General features: G+C 44.6%; 1 protein-coding gene across 1 annotated transcript in view; it reads right to left on the reverse strand.

Annotated features, from left to right (window-relative positions):
* Nfkbiz (NFKB inhibitor zeta) overlaps positions 1 to 14,062 on the reverse strand; it is a 29,087-nt gene extending 15,025 nt beyond the window's left edge. Inside the window, exons 1-2 of the mRNA XM_052740872.1 lie at positions 13,012 to 14,062; positions 10,915 to 10,989 (exon numbers count right to left, since the gene is read on the reverse strand). The gene's annotated coding sequence lies outside the window, so the exon portion shown is untranslated. The remainder of the gene's footprint in view (positions 1 to 10,914; positions 10,990 to 13,011) is intronic.

Here is a 14,062-nt window from a genome sequence, read left to right on the forward strand (position 1 = left end):
CCAGAACTTTTTCTAAGGATATTCTTTAATGTACAGCCCTTAATTCAGAATCTAAAACTTGAAGGTTTTGGTTAGGGGGAGGGATTTGTTTTAGTTGTGGTTTTTTTACAGAGACTTACTCTGAATTTCTACAAATAAGGAAGTAGTGTATGCCAGATAAAAACATCAATTAGAGAAATGTTTAAGAGCCGAAGAAGACACCAACCAGCCTAGGTCAAAACAGGCACCACCAATAAAATAGTTAAAATGATAGCCACGAAATATCGTCTATACTTTGGCACACTGATAATGTTAATGCTAGTAGCTACTGAAAGTCCACCACACACTAAATGCTGTGTTGAGTTATTTACATTATCTCTAGGGTAAGTAATGACTGGAAGAATGGTCAAAGACTGAAGTAAAATCAATGAAGTCAATGGTCAAAAACTAAATGCCAGTTAACGAGATCTTGCCAACCACAGCTCATGTGAGCCAATAAAAATACAAGCATGCCTACCTATGGATGGGAAGAATGTAACCCTGATACCAACAACAAAATCTGAACTTTCTGTTATTAGGAGATATGTGGATTTAATAGAGTTAATCACAATCACCTCCCCTCCCCGCCAAACTGCTTTTGCTTACACTTTCAGTATACCTTAAGTCAGAAACTGGGGACCATAGGCTCCAAGCTAAACACAGCCCTTTGTGCAAGTTGGTTTTTACATTTTTAATCATTCGTTTTAAGTGCCTATCTAAGTACCTACATAATATCTTCAATCTTCTCTTGTGGCCCCCAAAAGCTCAAATATTTCTACTTGGTCCACAATGGGAAAAAAAAATCCCACTCTCTGGTTCAAGCAAAGGCGCTTAGAGGTACTATGGTATGACTGTAAAACCTACAAACCCAGTTCTAGCAATTTCTGGCTGTGTGACCTCGGGCAACTTCCTTAATCTCTGAGTATCAGTTTATTCTCCTAAAAGTTGAGGAAAAACTAGAGTCTAAATCAAACTGTTAACATCACATGAGATAATATACAACGCATACATTGTACTGGACATACTCTAGAAACTGAGCAAATATTAATTCCCTTATCATTCCTTTACATTACTGTGAGCTGTGAGTAAACTCTCTACTTCTGTATCTGAAGCTGCAGAAGGAGGACTAGATTACAGGACCTGTTAGTCATACCTGTGCCTGCATAGCACACACACACCAACACCCCCGCCCCAAGCACTTTCACATCTGCCCCATTAAACTGGTTAGGAAGGAGCTGGATGTCATTTAAAATACTGCACTGTTAAATTAGTACACCAGAAAACTTGGAACGAACAATTCCTGAAGATGTACCAACTAGCAATGAGAGTCAGCAAATCGGCTCTCCTCTCCACATCCTTCCATCTTCCCTGTTTCTGGCCATCATGTCAAATCCAGCTCCTAAATGTCATTCTAGATTGTACAGGCTTGCCCTGTTACCTACAGGATAACATCTTTGTCAGCCTACATCATCCTTTACAGTGTAGAGTTCTAGAGATGCCCAACAAACCCAAGGGGTGGACAGAAAAGGTTTGCAGAAAGAGAAAAGGACAGAAACAAGGTTGTGTTTTTTGTTTTGTTTTGTTTTGCTTTGCTTTTAGTTTTATATGTCCAAAGTCTCAGAATCCTTGATCAGTGACTCTTGGCCATTTTTCCCCAGGTTTCCAGATGGGTATGAGTTATCAAATGGAGCTCTGTGCCTAGTATGATCTTCACACTGATCGGTGGTTCCCAAAACACTTCCCCAGTGGTTTTAATAGTTCCTAAAAAGGAGGAATTCCCCATCTGTTGGAGCACCCTCAATTAAACTTCTTTATCCAGTAATTCTAGTGCCATTTATACCACTCAGACTGCTGAGAGAGAAGGTATGTTATGATAAGAGAACTCAAAGTAGGCTCAAACACGCCTTGGATGGTTCCTTAACGGAGTTGGTTTAAATGCCTAAGACTAAGACTGTTTTTTATGGCAACTCCATGGCACCACAGCAGTAGCACTACTGAAGAAACTTGTGGACAAGGGTGGCAGACGCACTTGTTATATGTGAATGGGGTGCTGGCACCCACTAAGAGTCTAAGTACAAATATAGCAAATAAAAGAGAAAGATCTAGCAGGAAAAAAAAACTCAACAAATAACAACAAAAACATAGATGCAAACAGATAATCTAGGAGTAACCAGATTGCAGATACTTTTTAGCCAGAGTCACATCTAGTTTCTTACAAGGAAATGCAGTAGCAGGGGAGGACACAAGGTGATCTTTGTCAGGGAAAGGCACAAGTTGGGGGGTCGGAGGAAACACAAGCAGAAACAAAACTAACTTCTCAGGTTGAGTCTTTGTGATTTGTGCCATCGGTGTTCACTTATCTAATAGCATTTGTTAAAGAAAAAACTTCAACAGAAAATAAAAGACAGTATCTGGAATATAACCAACTTAAATCTAAATTCTATCAATCATGCCAGGCGGCGGTGGCACATGCCTTTAATCCCAGCATTCTCGAGGCAGAACCAGGCAGATCTCTGTGAGTTGAAGGCCAGCCTGGTCTACAGAGCAAGATCCAGGACAGGTACCAAAACTACACAAAGAAACCCTGTCTTGAGAAGCCAAAAAACTTCTATCAGTCACAACAATCTCACCTATTCATAGATTCATTCAGTAAATACTTAAGCAGCACACACAGTGCTCTTGATACTCACTCTTCCAGGCCCTCACGGAGCTTATATTCACAGAAGACATAGACAACAATCGAATTGCTATATAATGCAGGGCAAGTGGTGTGATGTGCTAGGAATCCAGGTGAGGTACAGAAAGCCAGAAGTGCCATTTCAGACAGACTGGAAGGCCTTCCTACTGCCTTCCACTCCTAAGTGACCACAAAGCACTTTGACACCTGGGATTTTTGTTTTGGTTTGGTTTTTTGTTTGACCTGAGGTAGAGTCTCACTATGTAAAATGGGCTGTCCTGGCACTCGCTATGTAGACTAGGCTGGCCTGGAACTCACAGAGATCTGCCTGCTTCTGCCTCCCGAGTGCTGAGATTAAAGGCGAGGGTCAGACCTGAGACTTTTGTTTGTTTGTTTGTTTGTTTGTTTGTTTTTTCGAGACAGGGTTTCTCTGTGTAGCTTTGCGCCTTTCCTGGAACTCGCTTTGGAGACCAGGCTGGCCTCGAACTCACGGAGATCCGCCTGCCTCTGCCTCCTGAGTGCTGGGATTAAGGGCATGCGCCACCACGCCCGGCTAAGACCTGAGACTTTTTTATCTCATTCTTTCTGAACTGTATAAACAACATCACTCAGCTCTGATCTGAGTAAGATCTCCTTACCTCTAAGTTCTAATCCCATGCTGCCACAAGTATGATTGATAGCTCAAAAAAACGAACCTATGGAAGACAGCTCAGCCAGTAAAGACATGAAGACCTGAGTTCAATCCCTAGAACATATGTAATGAAATGCCAAGTGCAGTTGCACACACATGTGAACACACATGCATGCATGTGCACACCACACACACACAGAGACACACACACAACACATATTCACAGTACACAGAAAAACATCCCACAGCAGGTGGACAGCACCTGAGATAGGCTACCCATGGCTAGCCTCAAGTTTCCATATGCACACACATGCACACACAAACATGTACATGCAGGCATTCACAAAAAGGAAGGGAGGGAGGGAGGGAGGGAGGGAGGGAGAAGAGAAAGAAGGAAATCAAACTTCTTTCCCTCTTTGCACCAGTATACCCATCAAACAACTCTCTTTGTGACCTGCAGAGATGGCCGGGTTTGCTGAGAGCACTTGTTTCGCAAGTACAGAGACCCAGGTCCAAATCCACAGCATTCATGTAAAATGTCAGGTCCAGCTGCATGTGCCTGCAGCCCTGGCTGGCATTGGGAGGTGAAGACAGGCACATCCTGACAGCATGCTGGCTAGCCAGCCTAGCAGAAACGGCAAGTTCTGATTCCCTGAGAAACCCTGGCAGAAGGCATTTTGGCCCACATTGAAAAGAAGACACCTTAAGTCATCCTCTTCTGGCCTCTGGGTGTGCATACACCCACCTGCACATCCAAATGCATTTAACACACACACACACACACACACACACACACACACACACACACACACACCACGTTTCCAGCAATTTCTAAACAACTTAAACCTCTGATGCTTTTTCTCCTTCATTTCACTACAGGAAAGTTCTAGTAGTTCTTTCTCAGTGGTCCCTACCCACCCCTTTGTGCTCATTCTGACTACCGTCTTATTTAAAGGCGGCTGGGGGACTCAGGAAATGACTCAGAGGGTAAAGAGGCACTGGCTGTCAAGCCTGAGGACATGAATTCCATCCCAGGACCACACGCTAAAGGAAAGAACAGACTCTCAAAAGTTGTCTTCTGACCTTTATACACACACAGTGGCACACACATGCCCACACTCTCACACACACATACACACACAATAAAAATGTAATTTTAAAAATATATAATAATAATAATAGCAACCAGAGATGATTCAGTGGGTAAAGTGCTTCCCACACAAGCATAAGGTGCTGAGTTCAGATCCCCGACGGTCACGTAAAAGAGAGGTACACGGCCCACAAGTCTATAGCCCCAGCAAAGGAGGCAAAGACAGGCCAGTCCTGGGGGTCTCTGCTAGCCAGTCTAGCTGCAATGGTGTGCTCCAGGTCAAATGGGTGACCCCGTCCTGAACCCTCAACACACAGAGAGAAGTGACTGAGGAAGACACCCCTACACACAAATAAACGATTAAACAAACAAAAATAACTGGAAGTTTTGGAGAACGTTTCTCCTGCCCAGCTGCTGAACCCAGTGGTGGAGTTCAGATCAAATCAATCCCCTGAACCCGGTTTTCACATCCTTCAAGGTGTGGCCCTCTCAAACCTACCAGTTCAGCTGTTCAGTTACAGTCTGAACTGTGCCTCAGTCACCAGGATGCCCTAAGCACTGGGACTTCACGACGAGACTATATTTCAAGGTGGGCCTTAAAAGACGTAAGTTAAAGGGGGGTCAAAAGGAGCCCTATTCCAGTTCATCCAACTGGTGCCTTAAAGGTGCCAGTGTTAGGGAAGGAGCGATGGCCCTGTGTGTACACATCGAGAAGGGTCCATGTACAAATAGGGAAAGAAGCCTCAGGGGAAGTCAAACTTGCTGGGTGTGTGTGTGTGTGTGTGTGTGTGTGTGTGTGTGTGTGTGTGTGTGTGTGTGGTACATGTATGAATGCACCTACGTATGAAGATATAAGTAGAGGCCAGAGGGTCAGTCTTGGGTGTCATTCCTCAGGTACTGTACACCTTGAGATTTTTTTGTTTTGTTTTGTTTTTTTTTAAGATAAGAGCTCTTTGGTCTAGAGCTCACACAGTGGGCTAGGCTAGCTGACCACAGTCCCAGGTGTCTATCTGTCCCTACCTCCTCATGATAGGATTACAATCATGGCCACCATGCCCAGCTTTCTTTTTTTTTTTTTTTTAGCATGCGTTCTGGGGATCAAACTCAGGTCCACATGCTTATATAGCACGCATTTTACCAACTGAGCTACCTCTGGAACCCCAAATCTCTATTTTTTAAGCAACTAAGTTGGGGAATACTTCGCTGTAACAGCTCTAACAAACAAATACTTGATTCCAGTATATTTATATCCTTATGGACCACATTAGAAAAGGCACATTAATTCTCGCTACAAGCTTTATCCAAACTAAAGTTCTTGCCTGTAATATTTTTCATCCTTTGTTTGAAATCACAGGGTTTCCAAGTGAAGCAAACTTTGGTCCAAATCCCATCCATTCACTTCATAACCACCTACCATTAACTGTCTCTTCTAGGACTCGTTTTCTCATCCTTAAAATGGGTATTTAACTATTTTTGGTCAGTGGGTTGGTTAAATGAGTCAGTATACATGATATGCTTAGCATACCAATAATGATAGTTATCATTATTATTTTTTTTCAAATCTGTGTTTAATATTTGGTAGTTAAATGTTCTGATACCTTTGGCTCACCAAGCTAACTTGAAGAAAACATAAGGAAAGGGGACAATCTTGAAGTCAGGTTTGGAGCCCCCTTCCCACGGGGCTTCAGCCGCCTGGGAACAGTGAAGAGTTGGTGTGACAGGCCATGGGGAACTGCTCAGAGTTTCTAAGCATAGGGAAGCATCAGAGATGGCAGCTGGGTGCATGTAGGTAAGTAGGACACTGTGACAGTCAAGGTCATGAACAGCTGAACTGGAGTGGTATCCACAGAATGAAAAGGGGGGATGCTATTCAGTGAAATGATTCAGAAGTATAACCCATCAGGCTGTCAATGGACCAAAAACCAGAGAATGGACAGAGTCAGACCACTGCAAGGCTGACAGTGTAGGGTACATCATGAACAGAATTAAGGAAGCCAGGTGGAGAACAGGGGGAGTCTGCGTTTCCTCTTCTGCTGCTGGCCTGCCTCTCCTCTTCCCTGCAACTGATAGAGCAATCACTGCCCCATCATCTTCAAGAAGGCACCCACAATCCGTTCATAAATAGGAACCTTTATACGAGGCTACTAACATTTTAAAGAGAGGTGCCCCCAAAGTAAAATACCATAAACTCTGGGGCTTATACTATGAATAACGTATGAACGTATGAATATAGTATGAATGAAATCTAGAACATGGCCCCTGAATATTGCTGCCACATTGTACCTCCTGAGTGACAAGCCAACTGGGATCTGTCACCATGCCCTAAATATTTAATTAGTGTTGCGTGTAAGAGTCTCTCTTATCTTAAAGCTGGATGCTGTTCAACACCGTGAGTAAACAAACAAAACTGTTTTCCTTGGTTGTTCAAGAGATAGAGAACTTTGGCCCAGAATGACAAGCTTGGAAGGCTCTGCTCCAGCTGCCTCTGCCATCTTGGATTACGTTCATCCGACATGACACTCGCTATTTCAAGGGTAAATTCAGGAGCCTGGCCCAGAGAACTGGAATTTTAGTTCCCTCTAACCCTTGCTTTTCATCTCAGACTGAACCCACCTCCTTGCCCTTAGCAGAGGTAAGAAACAGAAAGTCCTTATAGCTTTCCTGATAGCTTTCCACAGACAGCCATTCCAACTAGAAAATGAATCATTTTCAGTGTTTTTTACATTGTGGGGTATTTGTTCAACAAAAACTCATGCAGCAACTGTGTTATAATGTGGAGATGAGAGGATGGAGGCAAACAAAGGAGGAAGGTGAAGTCAGAACCATCCAATTCCCATCCTCAAGGTTCTCTCCATTCATCTTCAGCCACAGGCCAAGTCATCGCATCTGTGAATCACCTTGTAGCTCTGGCCCTCTTAAATCTTGGGGAAACCTCCCAGGGTTTCTTTTGAATTTGGGAGTCCGTAGCAAGTAGTCCAAATGTTTAAAGGATCCAACGTGTATGAAATCCAGCACATTACCCCAATGGTTTTCATAGGCACAATTTCCAGCCATCCACTTGTTTCTAAAGTACAGGTAAACTTGAAAGGTTTTGTTTCCGTCATCATGGTGCTGAATTCGGAATCACCGGGCAGATTCTGTACTCTTAACTTGGTTATCAACCCTTGGCTTTACACTCGTGGTACACATACTTATTCACTCTACTCAACCAAACACTGCAAAACACGTTAAGAATAAATAGGCAGAGCTGGCAAGACAGGTCTGTGGGTAAAGGCACTTGTCGCCAACCTTAATGACCTCAGTTTGAGCCCCAGAACCCACATGGTAAAAGGAGAGCACTGAATCCCACAAGGTGTCCTCAGGCCTACACACACAGCACTAGCACGCGCGCGCGCGCGTGCACACACACACACACACACACACATATACACAAATATATATAAATGTTATTTTTTTTTAAAAAGGTTTTAAAGGAGAAAAAAATGGTCATGATAATGCCACTGTGAAAACTGGTATGGCAGAGCTTCAAAGAATTAAACACAGGGCCAACAAGATGACTCAGTGGGTAAAATCACCTGCTTCAATAAGTTCAATCCCCAGAACCCACAGTGGAGGGGGAGAGAACTGAATTCTGAAAGTCTGGCTTCCACTGCGCCATGCACACAGACAGACAATAATAATAATTCAAGTTCAGCTTTAACAGTTATACACAAAATTACCATATGATCTGGTAATTTAACTTCTGGGTATCCAGCCAAAAGTACTTAAAGCAAAGACTTAAACAGACACTTGTCTACACAGGCTCACAGCACAAAGCTCATAACTTTGCTGTAATGCATGATTTTGCCATAATTTTTTTACAATATTTTGAAATATTTAAAGATACATTAGAAGAAAACTTCTCCTGTGGGGGGAAAAAATAGAAATGGTTCCTTCTTTGACAGCCTGGACTTTTAAAATTCTTGGCAATAGTGGAGACAGAAAAGAAGACAAGCAACCAGAGAAAAGCTGTGAATGTCATTTGGATAAGTACACATAGCGCATTTACAGCAGGCTATTTCAATGTTTTTTGCCCCTCTGCATGGCCTATAGACATTTCTAACACATTTCTTTCCTAAACACTCCCTCATGGGCATTTAATACTGCAGAAATTCTGCACACTGATCTGCATGCCATGGCTCCCTGCAGGGCATGCAGATGGATGGGCACTGTAATAGCTTAAGATCCCCCCCCCCCCCCCCCGCAAAGAACCAATATCTGCCCTCTTGGGGTGCTGTTACCCACTTTGAGAATGCATAATTTATAGCATGAGCCCCTCTCCATTGGGTGCTTTTCAAGAAGCAAAACTTAACCAAAATAATCAGAGGGACTGAGAGTGGACATGAATTACACAGTGCATTTTGTTCATAGCTATCCAAGCAGACTCACTTTTACTCCACCACTCAAGTGGCACCACAGTGCCTGTAGGAAATGCAGGCTGGAAAGGGATTGTGAGACATTTCTACAAAATAACCAGGGAGAGCAAATATGCAAACAGTTTTATGTGGCTTTCTGGAGGCTACCTATGAAAGCAGATATTTCGGTTAGCTTATTAGCTCACTCTGAGACATCAGGGATGGTACAGACTGGTCAGCGGGTTTACCCAAGGCTCCCTTCTTCAGGGGCAGCAACAGTGGGCCTGTACCAGGGGGAGTGGAAAGGTTCACCCAAAGTTTATCTTTCCAAAAGTGGAGGGAAAGGTCCTGAGAGGGCAAAAGGGAATTTGTTTCAGGATATCCATTCCTATGATGTCTGCTAGTGTTTCTGAAAAGAACATAAAAAGTAAATGGCCAGCTCTTACGAAAACCTTAGACCAGCCACTCCTGTGGCTCCAGTTTTGAAGTCCAAAGCACTTTGCTGTGGTCTCCTTCAAACGTGTATTATCATGGCGGCCATCAAGCAAAACTGTATCAGCAAACTATGAATGGAGAGTAAGTGGCAGCCAGTACTCAGCCCAAGGAGTAGAAGGGTCCTTGGGAAGAAACTGGCCTCTCCCACTAGCACATCTGTATAACTGGCCTCTCCCATGGCACATCTGTATAACTGGCCTCTCCCATTGGCTCATCTGTATAACTGGCCTCTCCCACTGGCACATCTGTATAACAACTGGCCTCTCCCACTGGTACATCTGTATAACAACTGGCCTCTCCCACTGGCACATCTGTATAACTGGCCTCTCCCACTGGCACATCTGTATAACTGGCCTCTCCCATAGCACATCTGTATAACTGACTTCTCCCACTGGCACATCTGTATAACTGGCCTCTCCCACTGGCACATCTGTATAACAACTGGCCTCTCCCACTAGCACATCTGTATAACAACTGGCCTCTCCCACTGGCACATCTGTATAACTGGCCTCTCCCACTGGCACATCTGTATAACAACTGGCCTCTCCCACTGGCACATCTGTATAACTGGCCTCTCCCACTGGCACATCTGTATAACTGGCCTCTCCCATAGCACATCTGTATAACTGGTCTCTCCCACTGGCACATCTGTATAACTGGCCTCTCCCACTGGCACATCTGTATAACAACTGGCCTCTCCCACTGGCACATCTGTATAACAACTGGCCTCTCCCACTGGCACATCTGTATAACAACTGGCCTCTCCCACTGGCACATCTGTATAACTGGCCTCTCCCACTGGCACATCTGTATAACTGGCCTCTCCCATAGCACATCTGTATAACTGACCTCTCCCACTGGCACATCTGTATAACAACTGGCCTCTCCCATAGCACATCTGTATAACTGGCCTCTCCCACTGGCACATCTGTATAACTGGTCTCTCCCACTGGCACATCTGTATAACTGGCCTCACCCACTGGCACATCTGTATAACAACTGGCCCAGTGGCAAATCTAGACTCTACCACTTAATAGATCTGGGGGACTCTGAGCCAACTGCTCAGTCCTCCTGAGTCTGGGAAACCTGGCTGAGTACAATGCACCTCAAATGCTAATATGAGGAAAAGCTGAGCTGTCGCAGGTTCACCTCCTCAAACAAGTGTTTATAAACGTTAATTTCCAGTCCACAAAATACTTGGGGCCTCGCAGTCCCAAACTGAAGGGACAGGAAGTGCTTTAACCAAAAGCCACAGATGAGAGCTCAAATGAGCTTCTTCAGCCACCCTGGGCAGACATGATGCTCTCTGAGCCCATGAAAGATTTCATAATCCTGAAACTGTCCATCAGAAGAGGGCTGTATTCCCCTCTTAGATATATTCATGGCCTCCTTCCATAAAAAGCAATGGAAACTCAATATACTGCTTAAAAGAAATGCCAAACCACCAGAAACTTTTGGTTCATAAATCACAGTTACCTACTTGTAAGTAAACTTTAAACACTGGTTAAATTGAGAGCTATGCAAACCTTAGCTCCAAATAAAACTCCCCATTTCCCATTCTGACAACAAGTAATGCTCTGATCCCACTTGGAAACATTCACCCTCTCACCCTCAGGAGTGCAGCATCAGGCCAAGGAGATCAAAAGGTGAAGTTCAGCATGGGCCTCAGAGTCTTCTTAGTAAGCTGAGGGGACAGAGGAAGAGGCCACCAGATCAGTGTCAATCATTAACCAAAAGGCAACAGTCTTCAGGAGTGATTTGTGGTTGCCCTCTGAACAATCAGCAAGCCTTCCTGGAGATCATGCTCCCAGGAGTCTGCAGTTTGGGAAAGACTGGTTTCTGTGTTCTGAGAACAGGATCTTTTTTCGGGACAAAGTAAAGGACGGGTATGTCCCCTTTTCCTTCATAAGCCATCTTAATAACTGTTATGCTGACCCGGGCCCTACCTGTACACAAGGCGGAATACCACCAAGTGCACAACCACAGTATGTGTTGTACACTGACCTCCTCCCCTGACTCATCCTAGAATGGCTTCTGTCCCTTCAGGGCTTGTTATCTGTACCCTGCCCAGCTGTGTCCTAAACCCACAAAATGTTAGAGAGATGGTAGAGAGAGTGGAAGACACACTGTGTTCTCAGACCAAATAAAAACACGTTTACATGGCATGTGGTTTAAGCTTTTCTGTATCAGGGATAAGTAAAGTTAGTGACTGGGATTGGAAACTTTTCTATTTTGTTATCCAACAAAAAAACCTACTGTCGCTGGGCGGTGGTGGCGCACGCCTTTAATCCCAGCACTTGGGAGGCAGAGGCAGGCGGATTTCTGTGAGTTCGAGGCCAGCCTGGTCTCCAAAGCGAATTCCAGGAAAGGTGCAAAACTACACAGAGAAACCCTGTCTCGAAAAAACCAAAAAAAACAACAACAAAAAAAAAAAACCTACTGTCTAACAGTGGTTCCCAACGTTCCTGATGCTGCGACCCTCTAATACAGTTCCTCATGTTGTGATGACCCCCAACCATAAAATTATTTTCACTGCTACTTTATACCTGTAATTTTGCTGCTGTTATGAATCATAATATAAATATCTCATATGCAGATTATCTAATAAGCCACCCCTGTTGAAAGGGTTGTTTTACCCCCCCCTCCCAAATGGGTTTTGACCCACACGTTGAGAACCCCTGGACTAAGCGAAGCAAAAAACATTCCACCCAACCAGATACTATATTTCTTTAGATACTAGATTCAAATTGAAAGTGTATGTATTGCCAAATGCTTAAGATTTACATAATAAATGTCACATCCTCTTTGGGCCAGCCCCTTTGCCCATTATAGCCAGTTCACTAAGGCCGGTGAAGAGAATCTCTAATCCCTTCCATCTAGAAACATGCTTTCACTTGGACAAAACCTTTCAAACACTTCAGATAGATTGTTATAAACCTGCAGGTTCTGCCAAGCCATCACATCAACTGTTTCACTCATTCATAAAATGGTCATTCATAAATTGTAGTTTTATAGAGGTAATACGAGAATTACCTAGGGTATGCTATAAAATATTTCAATCTACTCAGATACGTTTTTCCATAAAGGATGCAGTTTCATGTTTACCCTTGGTTAGAAAATATACCTTTAAAACCCACCCATCAAACTTCCTGGGAAATTTCCACCTTAGGGTACCACCATTCTCCATTACCGGCTAAAGATAAATTCATCCATTAGATTTACAATGTCTTCATCACCCAACATATGCACCCTCCACCAGTATCTTAGTTCTTTATGGGCCTTCAAGGCAAACAGACACTATTTACACTATTACCAAAATATTAAGACACCCTCCAAAAGCAAACAAACAAAAACTGCCTTAAAATACTTTGCCACAAAGCAAATGTTATTATTTAAACAGCAGACAACTCCCAAAGAAAGAATATGGGAAATGAACCAGGTGAGGGCAGTTTAGCACTTAAGAAACCTTTTCGTGGGCTGGAGAAATGGCTCAGCAATTAAGAACACTAGCTGCTCTTCCAGAGGTCCTGAGTTCAAGTCCCAGCAACCACATGGTGGCTCACAGCCAGCTACGGTAGGATCTGATGCCCTCTTCTGGCACAAAGGCATACATTTAGACAGAGCACTCATAAACATGGAATAAATAAATCTAAAAAACAAAAAACAGATACCTTTTCATATTAAATATCAAATAATGAAAGTATACCTTTGTGTTTGAAGATTCAAGTCACACAACTACATAAAAGCAAATCAGCCGTTTCCAGCTGTAAGCAGCGAGGATGCCCCAGTACGTGAGAGCATCAGAAGGGCTGATCGGCTTCCTTTTGAGGTTACATGATAAGGAGCAGTTAAGCCGCCTCTTTTCTCTAGAGCTCGCCGCCGCCGTTCTGCTGACCTCGTGGCAGGAGGAGCCAGCCCTCGGCCGCGGCCTCCTTTATAGCGCCGGCTTTCTTCTTGCCAGCTAAGTGGGCAGAGGGGGCGGGGAAGCCCAGCACGCCTAAAATACACCCTATGCTCATCCTCGGGTTCGATCGGGGGGTGCGTGGGCACCGAGAAGGGCCTGAGGAGGCGAAGGGGACAGCGAGGACTAAGTTTGTGGACTTTTTCCGCACTCTGGAAATTCCCAGGGCCAAAAAGGTACCGACCCGAGCCCCGGACATTCCCCGCGAGGGCCGGCTCCAAGACCCGGACTGGAGCCGCGCGGAGGAATGAGGGGCGGCGCCAAGCTGTTTTTTTCGCCGCCCCGGTCCCGGTGGCCCTCCCGGGAATCCAGGGGATTAGGCCTCCTCGTTAGGGTCGTCTCTCTACGAATTTCACTTTGTCACTGTGGCTCCCTAGGCGGGCAGGTGGAACTGTCTGGAGGATCACTTCCCCCAGTTCAGTGTGAGCACGGCCATCAGAACAGTGGCATCTCTGTTCCTAATCCGCATCACCAATGAAAGAGGGATGGGATGTCTTCCCAGGGTGCGTGCTGGCACAGGTGACGGGGGGAAGCGGGCTTAACTGCGGACCAGCCATTGCACAACACTCGAGGGGTTTCTCCTGACATCCAGTTTCACTGTTCGGTTTTGGAACACTTCGCTACGGTGGTTTCGGTACTGTTTTTCATCATCTCCAGGCATTCGCTCTTACAGTCTAGTTTGTGATTACATAGGAAACACCCAGGGTCCTAACTGGGGCCATAAGAATGTTCATCTGCATCGTAACTTCGAATCCTTAAAGCTCAAGAGGCCTGACGAGCTCTTGTTTGATTAAAA

Source organism: Peromyscus californicus, unplaced genomic scaffold, assembly GCF_007827085.1.
Source record: "Peromyscus californicus insignis strain IS unplaced genomic scaffold, ASM782708v3 Scaffold_16__1_contigs__length_79575227, whole genome shotgun sequence".
Taxonomy (NCBI): Eukaryota; Metazoa; Chordata; class Mammalia; order Rodentia; family Cricetidae; genus Peromyscus; species Peromyscus californicus.